Below are 20,357 nucleotides of genomic sequence, written 5' to 3'. Positions count from 1 at the left end.
AATTAGCAATTACTTACAATAATCCTTTATTATCGAGGCCCGACATTGAGCTATTTTTGGGAAAAAATAGCTAAATATCTACGGAATAGGTTTTGAAATTTAATTTATTGTTTTGAAGCTGCATATTTTGACTTTTTCATTCTAATACTGAAAACCAAAAAAACCTTGGCGACCTCGACCTGGTCGGGTAATCTATAATGAGGAAAAGGATATTTTCATAATCATAGTTAAGTTGGCTGTGTTTCCCCCAAACAGTTCGATTTTGCAAATTGTAATTTTTTGTAACGATTTGTCACATTTTTTATTTTAAACGTAATTTTTTAACATATTCGAAACGATGTGCTAATCGTACTCGGGAAAACATATGTTCCCAGTATGTTCACTAGGGTGATCAAAAAAAAATTGTTCTCGCCGTAATGCCCCACCCGGATTTTGAAAATAAATCGAAAACAACAAATTTAAGATGTTCTTTCATAAAAATTCCAACCGGAACCACGTCCGCATGGACAAGCGTGGACTTTCTCATGACTCCTACTCACCACTAAATTGTCCAAAATTGATATATTTGTTGTCTAGTGTATTGACTTTTATTTATTTAAGCTTTTATAGAACGGTCAAAAACTGACAAAAATGGAAATTTTTAAAGTTGCTTTGAGTTTTAGCAAAAATATTTTTCATAGGAAAACACTCATTATTTTGCAACATAATTTTTTCTCATCGTAGATATGCAATGATGGATCCTTAATACATCCAAAATTTAGTAATTTACACCAATAAAAATTATCACTGCTGGTAATTTATGAACATTATTTAGTAAAAAATCATAAAATCTAAACCAAAATATAAAAAATATAAAAAATAAGCCACTTTTCGGAAAGAAATGCACAGGTTTTATATGCATGTCAAGAGCGTGCGGTTTGCCGGGTTTGCCTCCGTCAAGGGCGCTAGCCTTAGGCGGGGGGCGCAGAAATCTTGAACTATTTTATGAAATACTTGGACTAAGTCATAAAATAAGTCAAAATAAGTGTGCCAATTCAAAGTACGCACCAAATTGTTGATCACACTGCGGCCCCTTTAACCCCTTCCAGATTTATTCACATTGAATGGTGTTGTTCCCAAATATAAAGCGAATACAAAATTAAATAACATACTTGTTTGAGCTGTACGACACAAACAGGGGCGGCGAAACACTTTACGCCCGAGTGGGTAGAAAGCATTGGGTGAGGGGTCCATTAGTAAGGATTTTTTTCCCTTTTCGCAATACACACGCTTACATTACATTCACATTAAATCACGTTCGTTTATGCAAATGGAATTGTGGTACATCGATGTTTTCAAATGTGTGTAGTGCGAGATACATGCGTTGCACATCTAAATTTTTTGAAATGGTTCAAAATTTCGAGTGGGTAATTACCCACTCGGTTATTTTCGAATGGGTAGTACTACCCATACTACCCACGCTTTCCGCCGGCCCTGGACACAAATATTTCAAATTAAATGGCTGCAAATTGAAAAATAACACAAACGATTACAAGCTGTTTGGCTCATTTTCTCTACTTCATAAAAACATATATGGGACGAATCAGCTATAGCAAAGATCGTGAAGTGAGCTAGATCGATTGTCATCAAGAAGACAGAAAGCGGCAATAGCTTAGTTGGTAAATCGATTAGCATGTACGCAGTTCGCCTGGGTTCGTTTCATAAGTTGGAGGTTTTTTTCACAAAGATTTTTGAAAACCGAGAGAAGAAGCGAATGATTCTTAGGTTCAAACTTCAACAATCGAAATTAAAAATCAAGAAGACAACTCCATGCGTACCATGAGAATTGAAGTCACCTCGGTGCCGGGAGGTGTTCCGCAATAACACAAAGTGGCCGGTGCGCAACCTAAGTCCATCCAGCCATGCGCTAAGCTGAACCTTTGTTTAAAATGTTGAGCTACTTGAGATGTTTGGAGTTGCTAGAAGCACTAGAAAATTATCGTTTAATCTCGAATTTCTATTGTCAGAGGCTATTTGCTTTGTCTTTGTATCAGTGCTTCCTCGATCTGGCTCATGAACCAGATTCTCCAGGCATTGTTCGTACGCGGAGCATGGTGATAGATCATATGACTGCCCCCATAATATGCACACTTTTCAGTATTCCAAACCTAGGTAACCACCAAGCATTAGTGTTGAGGAACCTAAGCTATGAATTTCAAACTCCCTCGATTTCTCAAAAAATCGTAAGACTTCCTGGCTGTCGTAAATATTCTTGGAAGCGTCATTCTGCAACATTAATTCTGACAGATGAATCTCATTCTGCGGTTCTTTTAGAAAGGAGATACAACGTGTTTCATTTTTTGCCATCTTCAAAACAAAGAACCAAATCGTGTTTAAAGTATCAAATAAAAATGAAAAAAAAATAAGCATCCCCTATCGAGAGTTCGTGGGTTATTTGGGAAACTTTTTTGCCGGATCTAATTAGTAGCTCATTCCAATATATCTGCATTTTTAATATAATCACAAAATAGGTCTCTTAGTATTCAAATGAAATATTTGATCTAATGTTTCGTTCAAAATTCAATGGAGATACGAAGAATTGAAATAACGTACGTTGATAAACACTCAGAATATAATTGGGATTTGGAGTTTATTGGCGTTGATGAAGTTTTCGATTTTAATTACTTAACCCTCCGAAAGTCGCGCTTATGGTCCACTGAACGAGCAGCCGCTAGTGCCCTAAGACGCTTTCGTTAGATTTTCAGAGCAGCGTGTACTTAGTGCACTAGCGCGACTGCTGGAAGGTTAATCTTAAGTAACTCGAACAACTGGCACTTTGTAAACCGTTTGTGCTTAAAACTGAAAGGGTATTTAGAGTACAACGAATTAGGCAGATCGATATGAATAAAATCAAAGCAATGTCAATCGATTTCAAAACAATAGCAGAGTTTGGAAAATCAAAAAAAAATAACCATAGCTCCACAGAGTCTATTACCAATGAAGACGAAAATGCCCAGATAATATCTAAAACATTGAATAGTTATTTATTGCAACTGATAGATCTAATTAGTGACATGTGAAAACAACAGTTATTTTTTCATTTTTGAATATAGAGTTTTTAACCTATGGGTCATTCGCCTCTTGTTTTGGGATAGATAAATCTTTTTGGAATTGCACCTAGGTGAGCTGCGTACAAGGCAATTGATTTACCAACTACGCTATGACGGCCCAATAGTCGATTACTATTAACTGTCCATTTTACGAATTTAACGCACTTACTTTTGATCAGTTGAAGGAAATTTGTATTCGATCTGCTGGAACTTTTAAATGAATGACTACAAATTGTACTAGTGTCAATAGTTTGGAAGGAATCACTATTCTTAAATTTAATTATTTTATCAATACTCGCGAAAGAAACGTGCCTTAAAGTGCAATAAACTGTTTAGCATTTTTATAGGTCATACTGTATTCAGCTTGTGCATGCAGACTCATTGAACAATTTTTGTTTATTCGGATCTCGTTAATCCGACACGCTCTGTTTGTTTTAATTCCCATTGAGTCCGGAAATTGGCATTCGTTTTTTATCGCGTTTTCGAACAAACGCTGAAAATAATATTGATTGAAGGGTTTTGGTTAAAATAGAAAGCGCATGAAGAAATTCTATCAACAGCAATGGAACGATCGGGCAGTCGATGTTCATCGTGAATAATTCTGATACTGACGCGACGGTTAAAACTCAATACTCTTTTGCGATAGCAATCACGTTTAACCTTTTTCAGCCTAAAATGGTTAAATTTGTTCCGCTTAGGTTGGTTTCTCTGTTGCACCTAATTTGGGGGTTCTGGGAAGCATCCGCTATCATAGGCACATTTTGCCTATTCATGTATTAAACTGAGCAAGGTTCGGCAATCAGTGAACATCTTGGGTAATTTCAAAAAGAAGACCTAACCCTCACCCTCACATTGATAACACAAAAGAAACGAAACAATTAATAATTCCTTATAGTTGATGTGAAACTACACTGGAAAGAATGTCAACTGAATTTGAATAAAGTCGGATTTTGTGTTTCAACATTACCTTATCAGTAGCATAGCAAACCGTTTTGTTCGCCAGCTATTTAGAAACTAAATCCGAAAACATCCACTTTTTGTAAGAACGCCACAACTGCTGATCTCAAAGGATGAATCGGGAAAACGGATTTTCAAGTTTGCTGGTGAGATAGCGATATCGGAAATGAGATTTCGGCTAGCTAGCCATCGCATAGCACTGTGTTAAGTTTCTCCCTAAGGAGAAAATTTCGATTCGTAGTGGAAGTTATTCGGTCAATTACCGCCTCATATCTCGTTATTCCATCACAAATACACTGCACATTGAAATGATACATACCATTATTTGAACTGTAGAATCCATTTATGATTATCAATTATAAGAGCACTCTTTAAATGTTATGATAGGCCTAGTGTTATAATACGTGATTCAGATTCACGAAGGTTTCATATTTCGCCAAGTTTGCTTGAGATACACTACCACAAACATAATAATCATTCTGCACCCAGTGCACAGGAAAGAATGAGTAGTACCACCCAACTGAAACATATACTTGAAAATATAGAGATTTTATTTTCTTCTCGACGTAAAATTCGGCTCGCGACAATGCAATGTTTGATGTAAAATTAGTCATTACCAGTTGTTAGCCTTCGCATGATAATTTCTTTCACGCGCAACTCTGGGAGCTTTTTTGGATGTCTATTGCCCATGGAATTTGATATGGAGCACATGTTGATCTTTCTTTATTAACCGTTGTGTGTCCGACGCGGTACCCGGGTACCTTTTTAAGTTTCAATTAATTAAATTCCTATGTTTTATCCATAGCTGGAAATTGAAACTTTGTGACATCTTAGAACTTCACTAAGTCAAGCTTTTGGGTTAATAATATTGTTGATATAGTAAGGGTGGGAGTGAGGAGGGGCTCCTGTACTTTTTACTACGTAACAGGCCGACGTGGGTACCCGGGTACCCACAAAACTAAAATACCCGTAACTAAGGTAATATCCAACCGATTTTGATACTTTTGGCCGTTTTGGATTCAGGAACTCATCCACTTTTGGACTTGGTAAAAATGAGTCGGGTTACTTCATTTGGTTCCCGGGAATCCGGGTTTCCGGAAGCAGGTTCCAGTGCTGGGGTACTATTTGCGAACTTCAATGGAATACTAGCAATATGGGTATCAAAATTCTTGGAATTGCATCAGTAGGCTGTATCTCGTAGTTTTGGAACCATTTGGTGATTTGACCCCGGAACGGATATTCCGGAGCCGGTTCCCGTAAGGCCGTGGGTGGCCATTCCATTCCAATTCCATTTTTTAAATTGCCATAGGGTCCCGTAACAATAAAAAACAGACTTCCGAGACAACTTGAAGAGTTTTGATACTCATATTGCTAGTACATTATTAAAATTTACAAATCATATTCTAGTACTGGAACATTACTCTGGAAAATCCGGATTACCAAAAACCAGATCCATTATTCCGGTTCTATTGTACAGAATCGAAAAGTGGACGAGTTCCTGAATCCAAAATATCTCAAAATGTCCAAATCTGTTAAAGGAAGCCATAGTTATGAGCATTTCAATTTGTGGGTACCCGGGTACCTTCGTTGGCCTCTAAAGGTGTTTTTTTTTGTTGGACACTTAACTGTTAAATTCTTCTAGTAAAACTTACGATTTTTAAATTCAACACTGCTCCTAATTGAAACATCGAATTCGAAATGGTTTATAATGACAAGTGCATTTCAAGTTTACTATTTAAATATTATACGAACGCAGGAGCCGACAAGTCATAATTACTTAATTGATTTCAAAATAGGCTACTCAATCCTTGGATTTCTAATATTTGACCGACCGTTATGTTTGTCGTTATAGGTTAACCAGACTTTTTGAGCTTGTGCATAACTTTTGCAATATAATTTTTAGGAAATAGAAGCAATTTCGTTGCCACTTTTTTAGTTTTGAAGATTCTATATTATGTATTTTTGAATAGTAAAATAATTGCACTATTATTGGAATTTATTCCAGAAATCTATGTGAATTTTTGTGCTTGTACAATTTGATAATGATGTATAAAACAATGGTTATATTGAATAAAATAATAGCAACTTGTCTCACAAAAGATGCAAGTATTTTTTGTAATGAATTTGATGATCTAGTGCATAAACAATAAAACATGTAAATAAAAACGTTTTTAATCCACCTAACAGTGTGATGAGACATTTCTTATAACTCTTATCACTCTCTGCAGATATTATATCGTTTGAGAACATTTAGAACTTGATGCTTCGCGATGTTTTTGAATACACATACTACATGGGATAGTGGCAGGACTCAGAGAATCGCTGAAATCAGCATAGGACAATATCAGTGCTAGAAATCTCAAACCAAATCAATGGGAAAGCGAAAAAATGGCCCATAAAATAGACATACAAACGAATTATTGTTAATGCTCTGTTAATAAAATATCTGAATTGTGGTGGGAAAACTGAATTTTCCTGAAGAGGTTATATATTGTACTGAGCCAAAAAAATCGAAATTTTTTTTGAATCGACTTGAAGTTTATACTTTACTCAAATTTCCAACTAGCAGCGATACCATTCAAAGAAAATCAACAGTGAATATTTCCAGACTTGGTTTTATTTCCTATTTAAGAACTATTGTGTTTTTTACATCCTAGATTGCATGATTCAGTGATCGAAACCCAAAACTTCATAAAGTATTTGAAATTATTAAATTAAAATTTGTTTTTGCTATTCAAATTGACAAAATGAGAGTATCGCCCCTTTGGCGATTGTTTACTTTTTCGGTCCCACCTATCAGCATTGAAGTATCGCCCTTACGTTTTTTTTACAATAACTACCGTTTTACACCACCGATTTCGTCCGGGTTTTTTCAATAGAGATCATTGTTACTATTTACAGCTGGTATCAGCTTGATAATCCTAAAAAAATACGAAAAAACAGTTTCACCTCTAAACTGCTAGCAAAAAAAGTATCGCCCTGTTTGTTTGCATGGAGCATGGAGGGCGAAACTTTAAATAAACAAACAAAAATACAGTTTCGTCCGTTGTATTTTTTGCTGTAGTTTAAGAAAGCAATATCGTAGAATCCAAATTTTTAGGTTAAATTGTTGCGTTTCAAAGCCCTCATTCGCATGCATGAAAAAAAGCCTTATGTTTACATTTGTAAGTATCATCCTTTTCACAAAAAAGCGTTGAAATGAAATCGCAGCTTCTGATATCACGCTATCTCTGAAGTGCATGCGTGCATAGTTCCAAATTTTACTTCGACATCGACTTTTTCTAAAGGTGACTTCCCAGTAGTATCCCTGATTTGAATTATTATCGCTAATCCTAATGCCAAAGAACAAATAAAAACCTCTCGAAAACGAACCGTTTAGGAAAATCATCATCATTACTGAAATTTTCATTTTCACGAATCTTTTCGATAACCTTCCGTCACTTGCGTTAGTGCACTGGGTGCACACTGCTCTGAAAATCTAGCAAAATCGTCTTAGGGCACCAGCGGGTCTAATTCAGAGCTATCTGCGCGGCGAGTTAAATCTGTAAAGAATACTAAAAATTAATTTCTATTCCATAATTTTCAGTTCAGCAATTCGAGAGATCGTGCTCACCGCAAGTCATGAAATATAGACTACGTTGTGAAGCGATGGTCATTATTTATTAAAAAATCACGGTTATATAAAAAATTAAACTATTAAAAAATTTCAAATAGTTTATAATTTTCACAAACTTATTAGGAAAAATTGTTTAATAAGCTTTCATAATATTGTATAGGAAAAAAGCTGAAAATTTCTGTATTTTCTCTATCTGCAACATATAAACCCTTAAGTATACTAATTATTTGGTATACGAATTGGAATAGGTTCGCCAAATTTTGAAAGAAGTCTATAAAATAACCCCTTGAAAACTACCTAAAAATTGTTGTAGTTCGACGCAATAAAAAAATCTCCAAAAATGAAATGTACCTATTAATGTGAAACACAGTGAATAATACATACAATAAAGACCCATTTTTATCAGTCTCATGGTGTATTTTAGGCTGACAAAATGGGGACATTGACTAAATCGTGCAATTTTTTTCTTTATAATAAACTGAAGTTGTTAAATATTCTTCCCGTCCCTTGATGTAGTCTGATAACTATTTCTGATTATGATGAACTTTTTATTTTTACATATTTCCATCTTCATGATAAGGAAAACATGCTCAAGAAAGGATTTACTCGAATTCAGTCTTGTTCGTTTGCTAGAGCCCATCAAACATATGTTCATATTTGGCTGATAAAATCGGGTTTTTCAATGTATTATAATAGATATTCAGCATTCGAAGAAGATTCTTGTGAACGAGTGTAGAACGACTTTGTTTCTACTTATTTGAAGTCAGCGGCGTAGCCAGAAATTCGGTTTGGTGGGGGTTTGGTGAAAATCGATCATACTGTCCAAACGGCATAATTCCGAAACCGTAATTTTTGAAGTTTTAAAATTATGCAGAATTAATTTTTCAGAAAATAGTAACAGAGTTCGTGTCTTTAGCGAATTTGTTGAGACTTTATTGTAGTCATGAATATTAACCTGAGAAAATCCACCATAAATACTTCTTGGACGATATACCGTCAAAATTATTTTATCAAATGATGCGCTGTTTAACGTTTGTAAAAGTCATCAAAGATACTAAACCTCCGAAATTGGCGGTTTCAAAATGATGCTATCTTGACCTTAAATTACTGTTTTTAAACGTTTAACCTATACATATAATTGGTCATACAACAAAAATCAAATGCTCATCAAAATCGATCTGAACCTGCTAGAGTCGAGTGGAAATCGTCATTTTTCATAAATTTCTCTCAACATTCGGAAAGTGTTATCCTCATTATTAATCATATTACGTTTTCGTCTCAACTCGACGCATTCCCAAAAAAAACCTGTCTTAATCCACCTAATGGTGCAATTGTGCTTGTCTCATTTGTCCAGACTACGATTCCATAGCTGGTTATGTTCAATACAATGGTGGAAATGAATATTACATGTTCAGTACGATTTGCACATACGTATAATGGATCGACAGCCACGATCTTGAGATACTATATGATACTGAAACATCGCTTGAAACCAGCGGCGGATCATGGAGAAAGATCCGGGAGGTCCAGGTCCTGCCAAAAATTTTCAACTTGTTAAGAAATTTTAAACTAGTTTTAATTTTAAAGTAGCAACCCCTCACTGCATACTCCCTCCGGGCCGGTATGATTGACGATTTTTGGAGTGATTGCATTTGTATGGTGTTAAACCCCAAAACCTTTTCTTGGTTACGCCGTTGCTTGGAGTTATTTATTTCGCTTTTCATTTTCCGATATGTTTCAGATCGATCCGATGGTTATAAATTAGAAAAATTGCAGTCAGAAGGTTCGCACAAATGAACATTTTTGTACTGATAAGTTATCAAGTTCCTTCCAGACAACTTGGAAGTGTTCGGTGATTATTTCTAGCGGTTGTATATAGAAAAATTAAATAAAAAATTCGTTTTATCGAGATAATGTTTGGCTTATTTCAATGGATTATTACTATATTGAACAATAAATAGGCGACAAAAGGTAATCCACAAACAACAAGCCATAACTTTTAAAGTATTCAGAATATATATTTGAAGTCTTCAGTAAAGTTATTCGCAAAAGTAAGAGCTACAAATTTGCTGAAGGCATCATTTCGATATAATCACTTCCAAGAAAATTTGTGAAAATATCTCACTCATAGGGGGATTAATCAGCAAAAGCACAATACCAAACGAAAGCGCATATTACCTCCATTAAATTCTCCGAAGATACTATTGACCTAAAATAAGCCGTTTTGGCGATAATAATAGATTACATGTTTTTGGTCATATTTCTGGCAATAGGAAATGATAAAAATCTTTCGTTCGCATTTAATGTTAAATATCTCTTTTGATAATAGTCCGATTTCAACAATCTATAGCTTGTTCGAAAGGTATTCGTTAAAGCTGTCTAAAAGCATATAAATTGGTAATCTATATTGTCAAATTCGGCAGATAATTCAAAAAAACTGCAAAAAACGCCATTTTTACGCATTCAAACATTCATATCTTGGAAACTAAACATCAAAATCAAAAACAAATTAATAGCGTTCATACTGTTTTTTAGTTCTTTCATTTAAAATTGGTTTGGATAAGATCGGTTCAGCCATTGCTGAGAAACACGAATGAGAATTTGTCCGTTACATACACACACACACACACACACACACACACACACACACACACACACACACAGACATTGTCCCAAATCGTCGAGCTGAGTTGAATGGTATATAAGACTCGGCCCTCCGGGCCTCGGAAAAAATCTTGAAAGTTTGAGCGAATTCTATACATTTCTTTTATAAGAAATGTAAAACGTACAATTGAACATTTTGGTCATAATAACCTAATATACTGATTTTGTGACAGAATTGAATAAACTTTTTTACGTATTGTAAGATATTACGTTTGAATCAGAATTGAAAAGAAGGGGGAAAATTGAATTGTTGCAGTGGGAATAGATGCACAGAGTATTTATTTATATAACATTACATTTATACTGAAAATTGAGACATTGCTGCTTAATAAGTAGGTATTATGTAGATGTTAAAGAAACAGTACACATATCGTCGCTGTTGTGCTATCTTATGACATGCCCCATTTAGCCCATTTCGAGAAAAACGATTTTTAAAGTTTGAGATTGAATATCTTGAAAATTATAAATGGTATAAACAATTCAATGAAGAAAATTGATGCTTCAATCTATTCTTTATAAATCTCTCAAATATTATGAAGATCGGTTGACTATGTTGCGAGTTTTGACTATAAATGTAAACAAAAGTCGCACTCACACGTGTCATAGGTGTGTATAGATGACGAAATTTGTATGGCGCACGGTGTCTTTTTTTAACAACTTTATGCAAAAAAATTCAGCATCTCTGAAACTTCAGGATATGAAAGAATGGGCTTTCCCCTTTCATTTGAAACAAAAATCAAAATAATCCATCGGGGGGTCAAGAGCAACTTTTTTTTTGAAGTTTTTTTTTCGTGAAAACATAGATTTTACAATGGAACTAGTTCATATTTCTACCGCCAGATAGTGCTTTAGACATTCGAACAACACTAAAAGTAAGAATCTGATAGATTATTTAATTGTCTACAACTTTGTTACCAACTAAAAACCGATTCGAAATTATCCCGAAAAGTAGTTTAATATTTTAACGAATTCTAAGTCTAAGTTAGTTTCACAGAAGACCTAGTGGTTTGTCAATTCACAAGCTTTTTTTTATTTGCCAAATAGTTGTGTTTAGTTCAATAGTGAATTCAGCGGAATTTGAGAGCTTAGAAAGTCTCACCTTTTAGCTGAAAATTATAATTCCCTGATACAGGGCACCATTCATATTTTTGGGATGAGAAGTTTTGGATAAGTGTTGACCAAACTAGTATGATATTAATATTCTTTTTCATGATGGTAAGTGATTCCTCCCGCAGAAACAGCTTTTTCACTTATGTATGCCTTCTTTTTCATTTTTTCGATTGTTCCTAGGGATGACTGATAACTATTCTTACATGAATCTCCTACTCCTCTTCGTATAAAATTAACTTGTCCTGAACTTCAACCTTTATATTTGAACAAACTCAATGAAACTTTTAACGCACTATTGCAATATTTCGCGGATTTCATTGTAACGCTTGGTTAAAAACGCTGATTATCCGTTTTCAAAATTAACTCAATGTGACAAACGGTGAACAAAAAACTTTGAGTTTTTGGATCAAGATTTTTTTTGGGATATATTCGAGAACTTCTATGTATATAAGGTTATTGTTGTACTCAAATCATATTTTGTTTTCAAAAGTAATACATATCGCATAATCTAGGATCAATTTAGCAACGATATCTCGCATAATTGATAGGAAATGGTCGTAAAATCCAACTGCCACAATATGCTTTACGGAGAAAATTTGAATAAATGTTTCACGCTAACCACTAATTTGGACAGTTACTGCTGTGGTTTGCGTTAAATTTGAAACGGTGTGTCCCAACATTTCGTCTTGAACGGAATAATAATAGCTGACTTAAGCGATCATAACCTAAATTATACGACGTATAGTCCTTTCTAAAACATAAATGTAAGCAAACCCTTGTAACCAAGTAATACCTTCCGATGAATGGTAGTCCCTTCGAACCTATCGGGAAAGATTACAAACCAAAAGCACAAATAGTTTAGTCAAACGTCCTAATTTTCAGAAGGTCAATTAAAATTGTCAACGTAATGAATCCCGTCTAATATTTTCATGCCACTAAACCCAATTATTTTTTTGGTAATGTAATAAGTGCGAGAAAACATATTTCCAAACCTTTAGGCCTCGTGTGAAACTATCTTAGATATAACTTTGTTAAAATCTTAAACAACTTTTCCGGATGATTTCGGATCAATTTTTAGTGGTCAACAAACTTGTAGACAATTAAATTTTCTATGAAATTCTCACTTTTAGTGTTGTTCGAATGTATAAAGCACCATCTAGGAACAGAAATATGAACTATCTCCAGTCGTAAAACCTATATTGTTACGAAAAAAAAACTTCAAAAAAAAAAGTTGCTCTGGACCCCCGACGGATTATTTTGATCTTAGTTTCAAATGAAAGGGGAAAGCCCATTCTTTCATATTCCGAAGTTGCAGAGATGCTGATTTTTTTTGCATAAAATTGTTCTAATAAATACACCGTGGGCGTGTCATTACCGTGCATGGAAAATTTTCCATAGAATAAAATCATCAATTATTAACTTTTATTCATATCTTTGGTTTAGTTTGGCCTATAAACAAACGGTGAGATGCATTTTGAAGGAAATGAGTCAGAGAATCTAGCAAAAATAGTTATTTTTGGTTACAGTGTTGCCAAATATGCTATATTTCCAGTTTAAACCCAAAACTACATTTTTCTCACTATTCGTGTAATTTTGTTTTGAAAGTTATTATGCCATTGTATTCTTTAGAGAGTTTTACACATAAAAACATCTTATATATCAAGATAACTTGAGTTAATCCCCAGACACAGTCTTTTGAAGCAAAAGATTCAAAATTTCTCATTATGTTTTTTTGCAATATCTCAGTAACCAAGTAGAATATCAAAATTCTGAAAACGCCACTTTGTAGAGATTTTTTAGACACGTGATGTGGCATATCTAACTCAGTTTACCCCAAAACGGCGTTTGTAATAAGATAGCACAACAGCGACGATATGTTCATTTTCCTCCTTTCAACAACCTTATTCTATCATCTGTTTTATACGACAACGGAGCTATCTCTGCATGCTAATTGAAATACTCCCAACAGCTTAGGGGCCGTACACAAATGACGTAGCTTTTTTTCAGCGATTTTTGACCCCTCCCTCCCCCCTCGTAGCATTTGGTCACAAAATTCTAACCTCCCCCTCGTAAATAACGTAGCATTTACCTACCCCCTCCCCCTCGTCCCATGCACAGCGACCGAGTGATGAAAAAAAAAATTACATGCTTTTCAATTATTTTAAATACATGTCCTTTGGAAATGTTTGACGACTTTTATCAATATTTTCATTATAACAGCAAATTACGTGCAAGCCCATTTCATCACAAATATAGTGTTGATAGTTTTGTTTTGAATTTTATATGTCAAGGGGAGCATGAAGCCGTGTGGTGTCCGGCGGGCTGAAATCTTTTTGCACTATTTCAACCAAGAATAGAACCTCTGGGAACTGCTCCCATGTCGTAAGAGGCGACTAACAACATGCTAGGAGTTCCTAGGCCGAGGTTTTGTTCCGTACCGAAGACTTAATCTGGGCGGACCTTAAGGTATTCCATATTACCCTCTTTCCAGTCTGTATTTAGTGAATCACTGACATATACCTTTTCTGATTCGCCTTTCTTGATTGTGTACCAACGTTTTAAGTTTCTTCTGGCGGTTGTATATTAGCCGTAAATGACGAAATCTAATTCTACACTAAGTAACAGAATATATTAATATACCGGCACTTCCACGCCAAGGTTTAACTTCCAAAGCTTTGGCTTAAAAACCGTTTTTAAAAAATGGAAACTTTCATGCAGGAAATTTATTGAATTGGCCTAAGATGGAGCTGTCGAATTTCACAAAAAGCTTTTTATGTTGCAAGTGATCTGTAGTTGTGTTAAATTAGGTATTTTTCTATTATATTTGGAACCGTCTACCGACAAATCTACATTTACGAATACCTCCAAAAGTGACTTCTTGAGGTCTCATGAAGGCCTGACACTAGCTTTATGATACTTTTGCTTTTCTAAACAGTAATAAAAATCTCAACATTCAAGAACTTCACTTTGTCAGAAAATGTAGGGCCATCGGAAGCTAAAACTTCGTAAAATCGCACTCCTGGTCCTTTTTTCAGTCCAGTACTCTACGTCACTCGCTCAAATTTGCACCGCTCTTATGGTAGTCGGTATTTGCTAGTATTACTGTTCTCCCATCCATTCTGGTAGTCAAACGGTGGGATAGCAAAATTCTTACAAGTTTCCTATCTCATGCCTCCACGCGATTCTAAGTCTATTGATGACATTTGGTCCTTAGACCGCAGAATGAGAGGGTGCGAACAGAATGAGAGGGTGCGAACAGATCTAGTCGAGAAAACATTGCCGTAAAAATGAATAGTTGATCGGAAATTAGCCCCAATACGACTAATCTGACTAGTATCTATGAACACGGCTCAATACGTATTGAAAATTCGCCGCGTCTGTTTTTATGAACCTAATTTAAAGCTCCGTTATTGCTAACAAGCCCGTGCATCAGATTAACAATCCTTTATATTTCCCTTCAGTGTTCGGTATTATCGCTCGTATACTTGTATTCCACAAACAATCCTATATGGAAAATAAGAAATACTTTCCTTGATTTATAACATCTCGCGCTATTTTTGCCAGTATAATATGCTGTCACTTGGTAGTTTTCAAGCCAATAAATATATCGTAGAGAAGAAGTAGCGAGTTCTGTCCAAATACTGTTGCAATAAATAGTGATCCGGCCCATTACGCAGATAAGATTAGCTTTTCCAGGCAATACTCCCACGATCGGCTGTGTGGAGTTCAAATTGTTTTTGTTTAGGGAACATAGTATACTCTCGGTAGCCGGCTGCCCAGAGTTTAAAAATAACCAAAAACTAAACAAGATCATCTCTTTTTCGAGTGATCGTGCACTCGAAGACTAACTAAACAACTACCTAATAAAATATGCTTTACAGGTCGCATCGTTTGCTTGGAGCGAATCCTAGACCTGATACCCTTCCAAACCACCAACTCCGCGACACCTATGGAAGAGTCTGATGAATCGTCGTCCTTCCGTTAAGTAGGTGGAGCATCAACACTTCCTGTCTACCTTATCCTTTATCCTTCCCCGTGAACGATGGAGATGGGGGCGGCCGGCAATGATGGCTATCATGCTGTTGAGGTTTTAATATGGGTCGGATTGGTATGAATTCCTACTTACCACTTCCTAAGCAACTCTTATTAGATAATCAGCAGTCAAACATGATGAAGTCAGTGTGCAATCCGCCAAAATCATCGTCACAACGCAACGCAACGCAACGCAACGCAACGAATTTTATATGTCAAGGGGAGCATGAAGAGAAGTTTTCTCAATCCTGTAGCTGCCAATGATTCTAAGAAGCATACGTTCATCTAAATCACTAAATTTAGTTTGGTTGATTCCGAAGTGAAAATTTAATTCAACATTAGCTAACTAATGTAGCAAGTTAAATCCGCAGACAAAATCTTTTCGTATTTTTGCGAACTTGAAATTGAAATTCTGCGAATCGTAAAATTTACCTCATGAAAAACTGCATCAAAAGTAACTTGGAATTTAAATTCATTTCTCTTGGGAATGGAGGATCATTAAATTGTTTTCTCTAAACAATGGGTTTTAAACATAATGCTACGTCGCACAACTTCTGACCCTACCCTCCCCCTCGTCACACTTCGTCACAAATTTGGTATACCCTCCCTACCCCCCAAAATGCATGGCCCCTTAGAGGCATGTTTTAATTACACGACCGTGGGCGATTTTAATTGAGCCTCAGCAATGAAAATATATTTCCTAGGCTACTTTGTGCAAATCATGCTGTGGATAGATTGTTCGATCGGGTACTGCTCGTCGACCAAACATGTTTGGCATTCGTACAATTTATCTCACGCGAAGCATAATGGATGGTTGTTGTTTCAGACAATTTTGTTTCACCAACCTTTCATTCTAACGCAAAAATTCAGGAAGCGGTTTTATTTATTGTACAGGTCGATTTTTTTCTTTTGAAAATCGTATGATATAGTATTGCTATTAAAATTTTACTAACCTATCTGCTACCAGCGACTGTGTATTCCGACGAGCGCCACTACCTATGGGTCCTTTCGCATATTAATTCAGAATCGTATTCCCAAACATGTTTTTTATTGATGCAAAACAACAGACTTTTGTCTCTCATCTAGAATAACACCGCAGTCACGTTCTGCGGCTGACATGTAATCTACTTCGCAGTAGCTCAAGAACCTTGTGCAGAATTTCACTGTCGGAATTCAATGACTGCAAATGTAACTGGTAGATCCTAAACGATGGTAAGGGACAGTACGTTTTGTTTCTGGGGAAATTGCAACCTGTAATGCCATATACAAAGCGTAATTCGAAATTGTCGAGAATTGCTTCGTTCTCCCATTTTTGGACATGCACCAAATGATCACTCTATAACGAAACGTGTTCTGGATTAAATATTTTCAGTTCCGCGCCGTTTCCGGTAACTCAGGCAATTTTTGCATTCGAATATTTTGGTTGAAAGAGTTTGATATCTGATTTTGCTTTTTCATTTTGCTGTCGCAATTAAGTAATACATTCAAATAATTAATTATTTCGAAAATCAATATTTAAAAAATTGATTATTCAAATAATCGATAATAAAAGAATAAATCAAACCATCGATTATTTAAATAACTGATTATTGAACAGCTTAATAATCGATTAATCGATATTCAAATTATCTATCTAAATTATTTAAATAATTAATTAACCGACCTCCAAATAACTGATTCCAAAAATTGATTTTTTTAATGATCGTTACTTAAATAGACGATGAATCGATATTCAAATAATCGATTTTTAAAATTTTGGATATGCTCATAATCGATTAATCGATATTCAAGTAATTGATATTTCAAATAAACAATCGAATATTCAAATATTCGATTAATCGATGCTCAAATAATCGAATTTTTAAATAATCGGTAAATCTATATTCAACTACTTGATTCTTCGAAATGACCGAAAATAAAAATTGATCAATCAGTGCAAAGAATCGTTTAATATATATTAAAATAAACGATGATTCATCCATTCGAATAATCGAAACTATATTCAAATAATCGATTGATAATAGATTGATCGATATTCAGCAGTCAATTATTTAAAATAGAAACAGACCAGAGTTGATTATCCGTGGTGCTTTATTCCGGATTATCGAATCATCCGGATCAGTGGCGGAACTTTTCTAACTTGTTGAGAAATTTTAAAATAGTTTCATTTTTAATTCGTTCTGAATTCAAATTAATTCCAAATCAAATTCGACCACCAAAAATGATTTTAATTAAATGTGGTTATTACATGTTACATATTGTACAATGAATATTTCAAAATCGAAATTTCTGACCCCCTCCGTAACCTAAACGGTTGATATAGTTGTAGTGAATAATCCCCCTTGAAGTGAAAAAGTTTCAAGAGAAAGATATCTTCCATTTAATTCCCTTGTAATATTATAATGGAGTTGAATGAAAGATATCTGTCATAAGAGAGTTAATTGTGACATTCCACTAAATCGCACAAAAAACTTTGTTTTTGTTTAAAAATTGATGAAAAACAAGGCAAAGTCTTCACAAATGTTGAAGAGCTTATTTTTGCGAACATAATAAGATGTTTGACGACTGGTTACGGAACATTCTTTGATATTTACGGCTTTCTCAGTCTATTATACTTAAGCAAACGTTATATTTATAGATTGCCCGACGTTTCGGCCGTTTTTGATGGCCTTTTTCAAGTGAAAACTGGAAAATTTATTCATGTCATAGTGAGTAAAAGGAAAACAGAAAGGTACAAAAAGGGGGGACATTGACATTGTGAACTTACTCTAATTTACGCGTTTTTGTCGAATTCGCTGATTGCCAACGATGGGAGGTTTGGGAATTTTGCACGAATTTTTCTGGTCGGAAATATGGGGATTTTTCGCAATAAAAGTCATCTGGGTGCACTATTGGTCACGGAGCTCGATATGCACATCCACCGGTTTACAACGTATGATTTAAAGATGGTGACCCGAAACGGTAACTATCTATCATGGGCCAAAAGTGTTCTATTACTTGTGTCTGGTTCGGAAGCTTTATTGCGGCGAGTATTGGTAGTTCTGAGTGTATGTAGAATGCCTGCGTAAGTTGTGTTGAGCCCGTCCACATCGGTACGATGATTTACGGTGTTGAGTGTGTTCGTGATGTGGCACATTTCTAGTATCGGGAGAGCCGTCGGTCGATAGGTTCTGTCAATAATTTTGGCTTTGGTAAGATCGAAGGTATGGTTGTGTTGTATCATGTGTTCGATGAGGGCAGTCTTCTCTCCGAGACTGATCAGCTGTTCGTTGCTGTTGGTCGTACCATCAGCTATCAGTTTGTGGTACTGGTTAATATTGCTTTTATGGCCATATAGCCTGGTTCTAAGCTGGTTGCGTGTCATGCCCAAATAACTCATTGTGCAATTATCGCATGACAGGCTGTAAATGATATTAGACTGCAGCAATGGGTCAACCGAGTCTTTTGTGTTTGGCAGTAGTTTTGATACTGTGTTGATAGGCTTTGTAGCTATTTTTACATTGGGATAGTCTGGTTTGAGCATTTTCGCTATGGATGTACTGAGTGTTGGCACGTGCGGCAGGGATCTATATATCTGTTCGTTCGGTGGGACTGTTGGACTATGATTGCATGTTGATATGCTTTGACTGTGGTTTCTTATGTTTAATGGTGCAATGTTGGAGGCATCTTCGTGCGTGGTGTTTTTAGACCGTTGTATGAGGCTGTTTATGAGTGTGGCGGGGTAATTATTACGGCGGAGATGCTGGAAAATTGTATGCTGTATGTTGGTGGTATTATCCGTAGTGAGTCGAGTTACTCTTTCGATAAAGTTTTTGGCTACGTTCATCTTCATGGAAAGTGGGTGGAATGAACATCTTTACTTCAGACCCAAATTCACTATTTGTGTTACTTCTGAAGTTAAAAGCCGTTGTTTTTGAATGACCCCCAAAATGTTCAAGGTTGTTGTTAGTTTTGCCAAGATACATATATTTCCAGAAAAGATAATTGGTCTATCTCTTTTGATTTGGAAGTTATTGTGAAGTAAATGATAAAAGTGCGAAAGTTTCAATATTAACCCTCCGGAAGTCGCGCTTATGGTCCACTGAAAGAGCAGCTGCTGGTGCCCTAAGACGATTTCGCTAGATTTTCAGAGTAGCGTGCACTCAGTGCACTAGCGCGACTGCCGGAAGGTTAATAACTGTAGTGAAATAGCTCCCAGTTTTGCTAGTTCTAATTGGAATAAGAAGTACCATATAAATGCTTAGCTTAGCGTAGTTGACCCCCCGTAAGTTTCCCGTGTTTGATCAAAGCCTATTGAAATTGCATATTGAACCAATTGTATGATACTTGGGAGTAGTACATCATACTCAACATGCAACCTAAAGAGATTAAGATTATAGTATGATCAATGACGTAGATTGCCACGCTCATGCAGGTAAATTTTGGGATGGGAAGCAATGTTAGTTCAACACTTGTGACTATTATGACCTAGGAATTCTCTGCATCATCCACAAGTGTAGCAGGAAAGGATTGGTGTCAGTAGGTAGGGAGATGAATCAGGATCTTGGTAGATATTGTGATTTAGCTAAATACTCACGCGCTCTTTTCATTTTAGATCAAAGTTTTCAAGAGTGAGACCTCCAGTAGAAAAATTAATGCCGAATAGGCATTTTAGTATTTATTCTTCCGCGGGGCGTTACATAACAGGATAAAGCCGCGTGAATTATAATAAGGTATCTATTCATAATTCGAAACGAGCAATTTGAACTCCGAACAGTCAGCCATCGGGAGTATTGCTTCTTATTAACACTTCAACGATTATTTCCAAAGCTTGCGGTACAAAGCAAGCCTACAAAAAGTATAATAAGCTTTTTTCCATCGGTGGCCCAGAAGAAGAATGGATGGGAGAA

General features: G+C 35.6%; 1 protein-coding gene across 1 annotated transcript in view; it reads right to left on the bottom strand.

Annotated features, from left to right (window-relative positions):
• LOC131688840 (G-protein coupled receptor dmsr-1-like) overlaps positions 1-20,357 on the bottom strand; it is a 140,415-nt gene that overhangs the window by 97,863 nt on the left and 22,195 nt on the right. The gene's annotated exons all lie outside the window — the stretch shown is intronic.

This window comes from Topomyia yanbarensis, chromosome 3 (genome assembly GCF_030247195.1).
Source record: "Topomyia yanbarensis strain Yona2022 chromosome 3, ASM3024719v1, whole genome shotgun sequence".
Lineage (NCBI taxonomy): Eukaryota > Metazoa > Arthropoda > Insecta > Diptera > Culicidae > Topomyia > Topomyia yanbarensis.
This window is presented reverse-complemented; position numbering and strand designations above follow the sequence as displayed.